Source organism: Lasioglossum baleicum, chromosome 6 (genome assembly GCF_051020765.1).
Source record: "Lasioglossum baleicum chromosome 6, iyLasBale1, whole genome shotgun sequence".
Classification (NCBI taxonomy): domain Eukaryota; kingdom Metazoa; phylum Arthropoda; class Insecta; order Hymenoptera; family Halictidae; genus Lasioglossum; species Lasioglossum baleicum.
This window is the reverse complement of record NC_134934.1, coordinates 8742474-8757339: the sequence shown is the minus strand read 5'-3', so window position 1 is coordinate 8757339 and position 14866 is coordinate 8742474. Positions and strand designations below refer to the sequence as shown.

The window sequence follows — 14866 nt, the reverse complement described above, 5'->3', positions numbered from 1 at the left end:
CGTTTTCCGTTGAAAAACTCACAGGGAAGCAGTATTTGCAATTATGAGAAGAATCGTGCCGTTCATTTGCAAAATTAATCAACTCAACAAAAGAAAAAAACAGAGAAAATTGATAAAACAGTGTATTTTTTACGTTTAAACATTTCTTTTAATCATTGTTGTTTAGTTGAGCCTAATATATTCAGTGTTGAACCTAATTATTAATAAAATATATTCTAAATGTTAAAAGTTAAGCATCATTCGAGTGCTTTGACAGTGACATGTCAAAAAACAATGCACCTTTATTTTTTCATTATTTTCATTCGGTTTATACATATGTGTTTAGACTGATTGGAAGTTCCACTCGTGTTAGTGTACGTTTCAAAAATCTGCATGGTATTTTATTATATGTATCCAAAATAGACCATAGGAAGTTTTTTTTTTAATAAAAAACATACTATTTTTAATTTTATTGGTTTTTTTAATTTAATTATCAGATATCATCTATGACAATTATGTGTGAAAGACGATATCTGTCAAATGACCACCACGATCACGCTTACAGACATCAATTCGAAGAAATTCTCAATTCTTGAGAACGACGTGGAATTGATGTTGACGGGTCATTAGCAACACTTTCGCGAACAGCAGCAATATTTTCATTAGAACGAGCTGTTTTTGGTCTGCCAGACTTTGGTTCATCATGAACAGATCCAGTTTCATCAAGTTTTTTAACCAAATTTCGAATTGTTCGCTCTGATTGATGATTGTGTATGTCGAAAAAATCACAAAACACTGATTTGCAAAATAAATTTTAATAACTTGAACACGCTGTTCAATCGTATACGACTCCATTGTTAAAATTGTCTATCATTGTAGGTTAGAAATACAAGAAAGTGACAAGAAACAAACATGGCGTGTGACAGATATTCTCATTCGATATTCTAAAAGTACTTTTGGATAACCCTTTACCTACATCTTGAATAAAAAAAGGACAGAGCCTAATTTCGTTCGATAGATGAAAAGAATAAATCTCTTTGATTAATTCTTAATATAAATGTATAATGTATACATATATGTAATAATACAACTTGATCTTTGAAACACAGCACGTTCTCAAAAAGGATGAAGGATATTATACATACAATTCTATATGTATACTCATAGTACACGTGATACTTTCGATTCCGCGATTGGATTTATGTCTAAATTATATATACCGTTGCACAGAGAACATAGACCATCGAATTATTATTTATGAGTCGTTCCCTGTCAGCTCGAACGCGTCATTATTAAACGAAATCGATTTCTGATCAGCGGCCTGAAGAAATGTACTAAACGTTTGAAATTCCTTCCTCCTGTAAATAACGCCGACTTCCATTTGTGAGCCCGTTCAGTTATTGATAACTTGTTACTGTAATAGAATAGATTGAATCGCGGGTATTATACATAGATACGAGATGTTATATCTCACTTCTTCGCGAGTACGAGGAATTCTCGTTCCACAGCGCGAAGTATATTTACTGGCTATTTCGCACCGATTCGATTTATTATTATCAATAACGTATATACTCCTTGTATCTAAATGCTAAAATGAATTCGCGCTACCCGATATCGATCCGAGTTCTCAATCGACCGATATCGATTTCACGTTGATCTTGACTATCCCGTCTTTTTTATTTATACTCAAAATGACTTTTGTATCATAATACGGACCTATGAGCAAATGTGACACACCTGTTCTCGTAAACAGAGAACATCACGCTGAAAAATTGTTGCTTTTAAGAGAAAATTATATTTGTACACACTAATCATATCAAATCTTGTTCATTGGTGGATCTGAATGATCTCTTCGTAATTATTCAATTGAAAATTCTTTAGTGATATACATTTGTATACATTTTAAGAGTTAAGCTTCTGTGTGATACATTGTGGAGGGTTGATGATTTATTGACAAAATTATGGATGAAAGACAGCAGTAGAAAATGACAATTTTCAAAATTAATTTAGATATCATAATATGATTAGAAAATAATTTTTATGAGTTTTATTACAAAACAACAATATATATCATTATTTTCATATTAGAAATATTTTATACTTCTTCATATATTTATATTTGATTATATGTATGTCATACTTTCAGTAGAATAATATATTTATTACGAAATTATTATTAGAAAGGTCTAAAATAAATCTCTAGGATAATATAAAAACAAAAATTTAAAGAAAATGAAAAATACATCATATATTCAGTCCAAGTCTGGTTCGACAAAATAAGTATTATTAATTGTTATAGCAACACAGATAATGAATTTACGAATACATTCTTTTCCAAATTTCTAATTCTACAATATAATAATATTTCATAGAAAATTATGCCAACGATAAACAAGACATACATTGTTAACCATCGTTAATATTAATTACTCAAATTGAATAATTTCGAGAATAAGAACTCCTATGACTCACTATGTGTTCTTCGTTCTCCATCTTACAATTACCGTGACAATAGAACGGTTCAGCCCAGTACACACGGATTACGGTAATAATTGAATCGATTTAATTACCGGCAGGAGAATAAACGACAGGAATGACAATAAAACGTCACGTCGGCGCGGCGGATGCGCCGACAGCGGACCTCGAAGGTGTGAACGCGCCGGACACCTGAGCATATATCAAGAAATTAGTTGATTGCGGTTAAATGGTCTCGTCTCGGCTATCCGAGGATCTAGGATCTAAGGTGGCGGTCGCTTGGCCACGATCGCCGCTCGCTTTGAATTAATGCCGGTCCTTGCTACGCTGTGAGCACACGCGACGCATTAATCTCGTTATCTCTTGCACCTCGCGAATGGATCCACTTGCCACCGCGAATAGCCTCCTGGTAATTATGCAATCGGCTGTCCTGCGATTTTGAATGCACGCGACCGCGTTGCAATCGGTGCACCGATCTCTTAACATGGCAAGATGCGAGTCAATATAAGATGGACAATTTTATGTTTCCGGATTTTTTAAAAATCGAGTTTCCAACCAAAAATTCTGAAATAATTTACTGTCGTGCGTGCCATTAGGTGGAATGTTCCCGAATTTTTCCGTAATTCTTTGTCGAGCAGAATGGATGAAAATAATTCATTAAACCGTGCTCACCCCATGATTATCCTTGTAGGAGGAGTACGGATCTGAAACTTGTCACAAAGGGTTATCTTTGGGGCAGAAGTGGGCATTATTTGGCGAAACATACACAAATATTTCAAATACTATTTAATATTTTAGATTTTATTTTGCTGAAAGAAAATAGCACTTTAAGTAAGATATACAATTTCGAAAATGAAATACTTCTATTTTAACAATCTGATTTCGAGTATACTAGACTAACTAGACTAACGATTCGAGAATGCAAGCATCTGACAAGAGGAAACGTAACGATAAGAGAGATACTAAAGGTACTTGAAAAAAGGAGAAGGGAAGAAAGCCCATGAGGAAGGAGGAAGCAAATGGAAATCACACAATAAGTTAACAGTCCCAGACATACTTACACACAAAGCACGTGTACCGCCATTTTGAGGCCGAACGGCAAAAAAAATAAACCTATTTACTACCTTACCGATCTATCTCTGAGAAGATTTTGATAAAAATTAGAGACATTGACAACTTTATACGCAATTTTCATATTACATACCTTGTATATGAGCGAAAACCTGGATATATTGCTATAATTCTCATTTTCCTGTTTCCAGCGCACTTTCTTGCGTCAAAAGCGCATAAATAATGTGTATCCTAATGGTCGGAAGCGTGCGTTAGCTACCACAAATCAGCGTGGAAAGTGATCAAAGGCGCACAGTGACTGTTCAGCAATGTGTAGTCGCGTACAGTCATTTTTTCAAGATCACCTAAGCGAACGTGCGAGCGTGCAATGACGTGGTGCCACACACACATTTATCCAGAAGACACGGTGTGCGGTTCGCGTGGAGGGGACGCTCGATAAACCTGGTTATTTATTGCGTTCCTAAAGAGCAAGCCAGCGGATTATCCTTTTTTTTTAATATGCCGCATTTTTCCTCGCTTTTTATCCCGGCCGAGTGTCTACGCTCGAGGAAAAACTATGCTAACCGTGCGCTATGATTTATAGGGAACGATGCTCGCTACGAGATACCACGTTAGTCCTTATTTGCAAACGGTTTCGGGGAACAACGGTGTAATGCTCTGTTACTTTAACTGTCTTCGCGATTTCTATTCCTCGAATTTGCATACATCCACGTGTCTAATAAACGAACCGTACCGGGAACATCAATTTTAAATGGGTTAATTAATTCGAGTAACCTTTACGTTGACATTAGCGAGAAACGAGATATATGGACGGGCTAATTTAATAATTAGACTGAGGATCTGTATGCAAAATAAAAAATGGTTGCATTGATTGGAAGATACAGGAGCCAAATAAAAATTTCGCTCTTCTCTTAATTATCTTATTAAAGCGAAACTAATACACTGGTGGTCTTAAACTCTGCAGTCTAATCATAATGGGATAATTATTATAATAATTGTGACACAGTTAAAGGTTTCTTAATCAATTCTTCAATAATCATTAGTTTTGTCATATACATATAGAAGTAGAATTTTCTATAATTGTAATCGTTAAGAAAAAATTCATGAACAATTCCAACTATTTAGCATCACTAACTTCGATAATAAAGAACATATTTTGTAACCAAAAAATTCTGAAAACTAGTTAAACGTTCACTCTTCCGGACAGAAAAGGATTGATCGCGAAAAGTTAACTGCAAGTTGAGAAAAAAATGTGAAAACTATTTAAACGCTACAGTCTATTGCTGTGGATTTTTTCATAGATCTTTCAACAGAAATAGCAATTTCAATCGCGAACAAAAATGTAAAAAGCTTTTTAACCTTCCTTTTTGTGCAGCATAATTATTGAAAATCCTATCAACAGGCTTCCGGTAGACACAGTGTTAATCGATTGATTATGATGCTTCCGATCTTAAACTTTTGATTTTTAACAATTTTGGCGTCATTAAATTCGTGAAAGCTGTCTTCACAACGTTCTCTTGGTTCTTGAAGGTTTTTTTCGTTGAGGAAATGGCTTAGGTGTTTAAAGAAAAATGAAAATCCGTCAGATTCGAGGAATAAGTGTTGCTGAATTTGTTCACGAGAACAAAGATCTTTATGATAAAACACGAACGACGATTGTAAACCAATTGTTCAAACTTTCTCAAAATAATCCGAGTCCTACAATATTAAGAAAGTGCTCGTTTTAAAATTGTCCGAATATTACTGACAATGAGAGCGATTATATCTACGATCGCGAGAAGTGAAAATGTGGATATTCAGCAACCACGCGAGCCAACAGATCACTCGCACGCCTTCCCGATCGGGAACAATTACCACTGGACGGAACGCAGGAACACGGCTCGAGATCCCACGGAAATCTATTTATTCCGCTTTCTAGATCTCGCCGGGCTGACAGAGTACAGATTCCGCGCGGGACGCGCAATAGATTCCGCAGCGTATACGCCTGCAGTCCAATTTAAATTTGTCCAGAAGCGAAAGGATCTCCGGGTTGTCTTTTAACGGGATCGAATGCAAAGCAGTCGGTCGGATCGGGTCCCGGAAGCACGCGTTCAACGAGACCGGCACCGAGGCATCGTCCCTGATAAATTTTCGTGTTTCTCCTCTCGGGTTTCAGTTCTATTCGCGCTAGAACCACCGCGCGCCGGCGATAATGTAACGATACCATAAGGCCGCGGTGTCGGATTGAAACATTGCCTGAAATCTGTAACACAGCCGAGGAGGAAACGTCCGCGTCGGACTCGAGCTTGTTTCCCCGGCGGTTTCGCCGAATCGTTCCATATCTGGCGTGCGTTTCCTAACGGGATTGCCCGTACCCAGCTACGCGAAAGCCTTCACGGACCCAGGGTACACGGATCCCTCTCCCCTGGTCCTGATGAATTTCGCGATACCTCGAAACTGCGTGCGAATGCATAATGCACCAAGCCCGATCACTCCCGTTGATCTCACCTGACAATAAATCAGCGACGATATGCCGCGCAAACCGGCTCGATACGTTTCCTCAGGATCTACGCCGAGGATCTACGGTGGCCGAGATCGAGACACCATTTTGTCAGGGAATAATCGGGGAACGGGATTATAATTCTCCGGGGGTTATCTACGGGTAGGGACATTTAGGAATTTTGTTTCGAGTTCGAGTCAACTTATTCTGATGAACCGTTTTTTGTCGGAAAGTGTGTACGCGTGAGTAGTTTTCAGAATTTTTTGGTTACGAAATGTTCATTATTGTCGGAGATAGTGTTGAAAAATTGTTAAAGCGGACTGTAGGTAGTTACTAGAGGTGTGCGAGACGGTACGGGAATCCCGTGGATATGTTCGGGATCTCTTAAAATACTGTGATTCGAGAACGTGTTTTGTTTTCTTGAATATGACCATAGTGTTTGATTTATCTAAATAAAACATCAAGTTTCATTTTACTTGATATAATTTATAACTAGACAGCGGATGTTTATGCAAATGCTTATTTTTATAGAAAGTAGGTAAAGTTATGGGACTTGGACAGAAATTTACGTTGTTAAAACTTAATCAAACACTATATATGCATCCACTACTGAAGGACCAAACGAAATTAATGCAAGATATTGGAAAAAATACACATATGCTCCAATTACGTCCTGTGGATCTTGAAAGGACAATTCCAGTGTACAAATTAATCTTCAGCGAGAAAAGACATCAACTTTTACCGTTGACAATATGTAAAAAATTATAGTTACATATTGTAATGCAACTTACAGCAAACAATAAATGAAAATACAGTATACATTGTATAATTAAAAACCAAGATATATATATATAGTATATACATATAGTTTTATTTTATTAATTTCTCTACATTTGTTGCCAATAGCTTGGTTCTTTTGATGGTAACAATATTTCCAGTTGTTGAAAACAGCCTTTCGCTAGTTGTTTGTGTACTTGGTATAGCGATGTAACGTTTTAGGATATAGGATATCTTTCTGAATTTTCCTTCCACCATTTTATAATATTCTCAGAGATCCCGAACACATTTTCGGGAATTCCTGTACCGTCTCGCACACCTCTAGTAGTTACCTGTTGAAAAGGGACATAAAAGTAATGCAATTTTTCGAATGATTGAATTGACTGGTTACTTGAAGGTGTAATCGTTACTTCTAGAATTGCTGTCTACTGTAAACCAACAGCAATTCAATCAGAGAATGACGAAGTTTCGCAGTAGGGTAGTGAAAAATCCCATTAGGAGGCCTCATCCAGGTAAAGAGTTAAAAATCCGAGCCTGGTACGTAACACCGTAATAACATCTCCAAGGCGCATCCGCAGCCACAAGTTTATGAATCGATCGGTTCCCTCGCGTTGATGTTATCGCGTTCTCCAGCGATCCTCTTCCTACGTCCAGGAAATCATGCATTCACGGTTCGCGGAACCGACTTGTTGCACCGCGTTGCATCGCGCTGCAGCCAGGATCCGGAGCGTCTCTGAAAAATTCGAAGCCCACTCGATCCCGAAGTTATCTTCATCCTCTCCGATCCACTTCCTCCGCAGAGCCGTCGGCTGGCCGCGTCGTCCGCATTACAAATTTCTCACTCGATTACTGAAAACCGGCGGATCGACTGTTCCAAGCAAGCTTGCAAGAAGAGGGAAGAGAGAGAGAGATGGTCGGATCGGTTGTTACAAATTCCCGTATACGCCTGGCCGGGGCCCCGAGGATTTTGTCCCGGAGCTTTGGCAGGATTTGCATCGCGTCCCGTTAGAGGACACCGATCCCAGATGTGCGGCACGCCGACATAGCGAAACGCCTACAACGAGACGCGGTAATCTCCCCACGATATACGCGCTCGCTATACACAGAAACAGAGGGGAAGAGAACAGAGACGAGGAAAAAATAGTTTCCCATACGAATATGGAAATAGCGGGCCGACTGAGCGCATCTAGTTTGCGAGGGCTGTGTGCGTGTGCCCCGTCCCCCGGTGCCGGTGCCGGTGCACGTGGCGCGTGCAAGGAACGCCTTCGCCCGTGCGTTCCTCAGGCTACACCACCATTTTGATTAGAAGCCACGAGGAAATGGAAGGTAACCTTTCCGATTATCGGCCAAATTGCCTATCGACGCATTACTTAGCCGAGAGCCGTTCCCCGGGACTTTTTACTCTCACGCGCGCGAACATAAACGGAGCATTCTCATTCATCTTTAGAAATTTTTCTGGAAGATTTATTATGTACACTTTGCATGCTAGAGTTTTGCATGCTCGTCGATGCTTGGAGCACATGTGTGATTTTTTTTTAAGGAAACATAATCGAGATTGCATGCGTTATATGTTTTTTTTTATACACTGAGAAAAAAAAGTAGTTACTTCAATAACACGCGTGTTATTGTAATTTTTTTACTTCGATGAATATCAATGTATTCTTTTCAATAGTATGAAATTTAGAAGCAAATCGTGATGTATTTAAATTGTCTATCGTGAAATGATTGAAAATATTATTCGATTTAATACCGTACATTATTATTCGTAATATTTCTCGTTTTCCTTCAATCAGATATGTTGTTAAAAAAATTTGAGAAATGTATTGATTTATACTGGAATTGGTTTGAGGCCATATCTTATTTTTTCGAAAACATTGATGTCAAGCTATTCGCTTATATGATTGGCGGAAATGAGTTTTGCTATTGAAATTCAATAGTATTAAATATTAAAATAAGTTCATATGATATTGGCACTATTCAATAGCACATCTTATTGAATCAACATATATTTTTTTTGTTTCGACAGGATTTTTTTCTCAGTGTAGTTTTCTGTGGAAGGTCTGAAATATATAATATCGCGGTGAAGATCTTAAAGCATGCAACCCAAGGATCATCGAACAAAAGCAATTGATTAAGAACACAATTATGAGGAAAACATGACGCAAAATGTACGTCCGAACTGAACGACGTTTATCGGAAGAGTGAGTGGAGTCAGGTCTAATAAATCAATATCATGTCGCGAAGGAACGATTCGTTATTTTTTCCTTTTCTTTGTAAACAACTTGATCTATATACTGGGTGATTAAACCCAAATCGAGCAAATCAATCCACATTTTCGAATTGTTTTATTAAAACAGGAATTGCTGAGACGTGCTTTATTACTGGACTGCGGATCTTTATGCAAAATAAAATATGTTTGCATTGATTGCAGGACACAGGAGCCAAATAAAAATTCTATTCTTCTTTTAATCATCCTATTAAGCTGAAACTGACACATTGATGTTCTTAAATATTTTTTGCATGTTCGCTGTTTTAAATTGTACGTACCCATTTTTGTGGCATAAATGCATAAAATTCGCAGTCTATTTATTACAATTTTGAAAATTAAACAATAAACTTATTGTAAAAATGTCGTTTTCCAAACAATTGTTTACAGTTTTAACACTGATTTTTTTCGTTGCAGATTCCGATTTCGCGACGCCCAGCGAGGATTGATGAAGAATGCGCGAGTCTCGCTTGCTTTGACTCATCCGAGTAAGTTTGTTTGAGTTTATAATGAACTTTAATGCACGCTAGCACGCCAATTACGGTAATCATAACGATAACCGTTCCATCTGTTACTTAACTTTGAAAATATTCGTACGATGCATCGCAAACAGCATTACCATTTTAAATCATATTATTTTCATTCAAGTATAAACCGTTTAACGCACGAACCAAGATATGCTAAATCGAGATAAATCCAATTTCGACCGGTCGCATAAAATCATCCGAAAGATTGAAGGCTTCGAAGCAGTTGTAACTCATGCCGAAGCAAATAATTTCAATTATTCGTTCCGGATGGCTGAACAGCTTTTTGTGACGCAGGCAGAGTGATTTAAGACGCTAAGCTGCGGGGAGTCAGTTCCGATCGTACAGTCAGCCGGATCAGAAAAGGAAATGGTTAATGAAGCAAAGAATCATACATTAACTAGAGAAAAAACGGCCTTTCACGGTTTCATTCGTTAGATGAATCGATAGCTCGGAATGAAACAAGAAGTCTCTATTATGTAACGTCGGAAGTCCGACTTGTGAATATTTAAACAGCTATAGTGCAAACTTGGATCTACAAACTCGTGGGTTAACACTACAAGGACTCGGTTCGATAATCGATAAATCACAAAGTAGACCTTTCGAGGTTCTGATCGATGTTTCTTTCAGTATGCGTTCAAATACATCAATTTATTTGACAGTTACAAACACAAATGTCTATCAATAGATGATAGATCCAGCGTTCAGATTCTAACATCTATAAATAGATTATACATAAATTAGTATGTGTTCGTTGATTGTAGCATGAATTATTCAAAGTGGTCAATTTTATTCTTAATATCAACAGGATGTTCTGCTGGTGAAACTCAACTTTGTGCATTTTGCAATAGGGATCTGTTAGACATAGCAATTTTTAATTTCGTGGATTTGTGAGTACAGTTAGGAGCAAAACGACTTCAATTTCTCTGAAAGGCTAGAAGAATTAATTTAGTAAATGACGTCGAAAAAATATGTTGGAAAAACAATGAAAAACAATAGTAAAAATTGATTTTTACAACTTTTTTGGATGGGCCGATAACAGAAATATAAAAGATGTGTTTGGTCAACTCGTATAAATTATATACGCCCTGAAAATTTCATTGAAATTGGTTAATTGGTTTACGAGTTATAAACGATCAAAAGTGCAATTTTTACCACTTTTGAAAAGTTGCAATTTGTACCACTTTCGATCGTTTGTAACTCGTAAACCAATTAACCAATTTCAATGAAATTTTCGAAGCGTATATAATTTATACGAGTTGTCCAAACACATCTTTTAAAAATCAATTTTTACTATCGTCTTTCACAATTCCGACCAAATGCATTTGTTAAACATATTTTCTTGGACGTCATTACTAAACTAATTCTTCTAGCCTTACAGAGAAATTGAAGTCGTTCATTCATAAAAAAGTTATTCTGATTTAAATTGTGTGTGATCAGTGTTGCTCCTAACTGTATATTTCAACGAATCTGCAGCATATTTTTCAAGCAAACATACTGTGATTTAATTCGAGGTGATGGCAGTTCTAAGCGAGAGCCTTGGAAGAAACTATCTTTCAAAATAAAAATTCTGAACATTCACGATAAATAAAGCTCCTTCATTTGAGAAACTCGAACAATACTAGAACAATAACGAAAATGCCGAAGCACTAGCTTTCAAAAATTTGCATTCACAAAGAGAAAATATTTAAAAATTCTTGAAAAATCCGAATCGTTTTGAAAGGGTCACGGTGGCGAGTTCTTTCGAAGTGTAACAAAGCGTTCCTTCGGTGTAATAATATCGAGAAAGTAGCCTAGCCGCGTGTCAGGAAAAAAAACAGTGAAAAAGAGCGTTTCAGTGAGTCGATGGGGAACAGCAGAAAATAGAAAAGATTTATCAGGATCATCTGCATGCGGATAGGCGAACGTGTCCGTCACGGTCGCATCCCGCATACCTATCATATCGGACCGGAGCGGAGTCTCGTTTTTTGCCCGCCTTAGCAGATACATACAATGCTGCCGATTTCGTAAGTGTAGCGTAGCGATCGCGAAGTGTTTCAGCGCGTTTACGCGCGCGTGCTGTAGGAACTGGGTCGAGCATCCGTTTCCTTCCAGCGATTCCGCTGATCAAGAGGCGGCTGTTCTCTTGTCGGTTTTCGTCTCACTGTGACGAATTATAATTGCGCTACTTGCATAAGTAATTTCCCGAACATCCACCGTTCAACCTATCTAACAAACAATTTATTACGACCGGTTTCTCCCGAACCAACAATAACTTTAATCATTTTAATTGATTCAAAATACATACAATGAATCATAGTAATATTCTGACACTTTTAAGAGGACGACAACGTTTTTAGCATCGGACCATACGACTTGGACTTCTTTGACAAGTTAGAGCAATCAATTTGATTGATTTTACCGAATTTTATTGAAGCAAAGGAGAAAGAAAATTGTTTCGATAATATCTCGTTAACTATCAGGTTTAGGGCATATGAAGGTCAACACTACAATACTCAGAATTTGATACTTTATCGATCTATGCTATAAAAGATAGGACATTCCATTTAAAAAACTTAATTTGACTTTGATATCCCCCCTCCCCACCATTCTAGTACTCGAAAAAATTAGACTATTTGATTGTACCCTTCATACCGAACAATTTTTGTAAACGAATTTTTTTTCGTTACTTCAGTGCGTCACGAGATATTTTCGTTATCAGATAAACGAAACACCCTGTATATTGAAAGTCACCTTATACATATTCTGACAATTTCATCAAAATCGATTAACATATCTGCTAAAATGGTTGAACGAGTAATCAATACATTTGTGTTATTAATACATTTGAAATGTTCAATTCTGATCTTGATAATTAAATTATTTTTGTGGAATTTTTTGTCGATAATCAGCGAATTAACACTTTGATTTCACCAGTATAAAATATAAAACTGACAGAATTATTTCATAAAAAAATTGTTACAACCGATGGTTGAAGCAGAGTAGTGCAATAATCAACTAATATTTAAAAATGACTAATAGTCTTCTTGAATGTTAGTCATAGCAAAATAGTCATTAGTCAAACCTTTTTGATTAGTTAGTGTTAATTAAATGGCAAATGATTAGTCACAGCTCTAACTAATCGTTAGCTATTGCTTATTAGTGAATCAGTATAGTTGATGATCAGTCATCAATCTTTAGTCATCAGTCGCTATTGTGCGATTAACATACTTTCATATTATTAATTAGTTATCACTAACTAATCAAAAAGTGTGAACTAATGACTATTTTGCTATGACTAACATTCAAAAAGGCTATTAGTCATTTTTAAATATTAGTTGATTATTGCCCTACTCTGGGTTGAAGTGATGAATTTTTATGAAATATACAGGCATCAAAATTTTATTAGAACTCAAGAAATACAAGAAAAGGTGTAATGATTTTTTTATAAGCAATCACGACAGAAGAGATAAAAGTGATGATGCGAATTCACCCCGCGGAGCTAATAAGATAAAACATTATAATGCAACTTCCCAGCGTTTGCTTCATTAAATAAATTGCTCCAAGATTGTAGGATTTTTATAGGTATTCGAAAGTCAACGGTTTAATTGGATTCTCAATATCTGCGCGGCATCGAACATGAGATTAACGTACTTTTTTTTACGATCGTAATGCTTTTTGGATATCCCGTTAATCGATCAATTATAGCCTTGAAAAAACTTGAGTGAGTAATTTTGCTTGCTCATGAGTACGATTGTTTTTATCAGGTTTTATTTCAGTAAACCAACCATTCCGGATCTCGACCACAAATAGGTTTCTTTGAACGATTTAGATGTCTGAAGAGTGAAGAGGAATCCTTGCGTTATCCTAACCTCTTCGTCTCGTTAGGCGACGGTTTTAATTACTAATGCTATTGGAAAATTTATTGGGCGAATATTCAGGGTTACTAAATGTCTGAAACGTTATTAGCCCGATATTAATTACAATATGAAGGTAGATTCACAACCAAATTCGACGTATTTTCTTCCTAGAACTTAGAACTTTATCTTCTTTCTAGAAGGTTTCAAACCACGAAGATATGGCCTTCCATTGAGAAGTGTTACTTTAAATTATAGAAACCGCTTTTCTATACAATTTTTATAATTTTTTAATATACAATTTTCGTAACCGCGTGTTAATACTTTTAGTATTTTTTCGACAATTTCTATCAATTGCAATTTTTGAAAACATGTTTTCTCACATCCTGTAGTAAACTAATTGTTCTAGCTTCCCCAAAAAGTTGAAATCGTATAGTACCTACAATATTAAAAAAATTATCGTCTTTGTTAGAGCGTCCGAATATTAATTCGAATCACTCTACCTATTTTAAACAATTTCGTCTACTGATTATATTAAATATAGCTCTCAAGCTTTGTTGTAATTTATATTTGTGTTTTTACCTAAAAAATGTGACTTAAATACACACATATAAAAACACGTTTTATTTATATATTTTGTAACATTTTTGCCATTTGATTCGGATCCTGTTTCAGTTGATCCTTCGGCACACGCGTCAACGTTATCCTTGTGCACTGTCCCGGACACGTTCGAGGAACATTTTAATCGATTTCGCGGAGGGAGTAGGGTGTTTTGTGTGTTGAAACGTGTGGGGCACGAGCAAACCGCACGGATGAAAGACAAACCCAAACGATAATTGGCCGGGGAAACGGTGCCTGCTCGTGACAAGATCGGGGCTATTGAATTTAAAGGGGGCAATTCGGCTGATTCAGAGTGCTCGTAAAACGGTCGATCAAATGGGAACGTCGTAAGAAAAATCACCGATACGCCGCGCCGAGGTGGAATAAAAACGCGCGGCAACGGGCACGCCGTAGTTACTCGTTATTAGCAGCCAATAATACGCTTTTCCATTTTACGATATCGATACACGTGACACCCACGCTCCGCGGCTGTTGTTCTCTCTATTCCCTCTCGCGGAGTCGGTGTCTCGAAATCGTGTTCGCGAATAGAACCGAGATGTCATTGCGTATCCTGTAACATTATTGCAGCGACTCGCTCTCCTTCCGTGCCTGGAATGCGCTCGCCAAGAATTTACTATTATCACGGGGACACGGCCGCTGTCTGGCGTTAACATGAAACGTGAGAAACGAGCGAAAACTGCCAACTATCGCGCTGCAAACAAAAGAAAATGCATACCGTAGCACTGATTTTAGAACTTTTCTTCTTTGTGGCGTGTTTGTCTTAGTAGATTACAAAACTCCTTCTTTAAATCGTCGACGTTGAAACAGCGATGATTTTATTCAAACAAATAGTACATTT

At 37.0% G+C, this 14866-nt stretch overlaps 1 protein-coding gene across 1 annotated transcript in view; it reads left to right on the top strand.

The window, feature by feature from the left end:
• Positions 1–14866, top strand: part of LOC143209974 (uncharacterized) — a 153656-nt gene that overhangs the window by 111916 nt on the left and 26874 nt on the right. The window contains exon 3 of the mRNA XM_076426344.1: positions 9465–9535. The gene's annotated coding sequence lies outside the window, so the exon portion shown is untranslated. The remainder of the gene's footprint in view (positions 1–9464; positions 9536–14866) is intronic.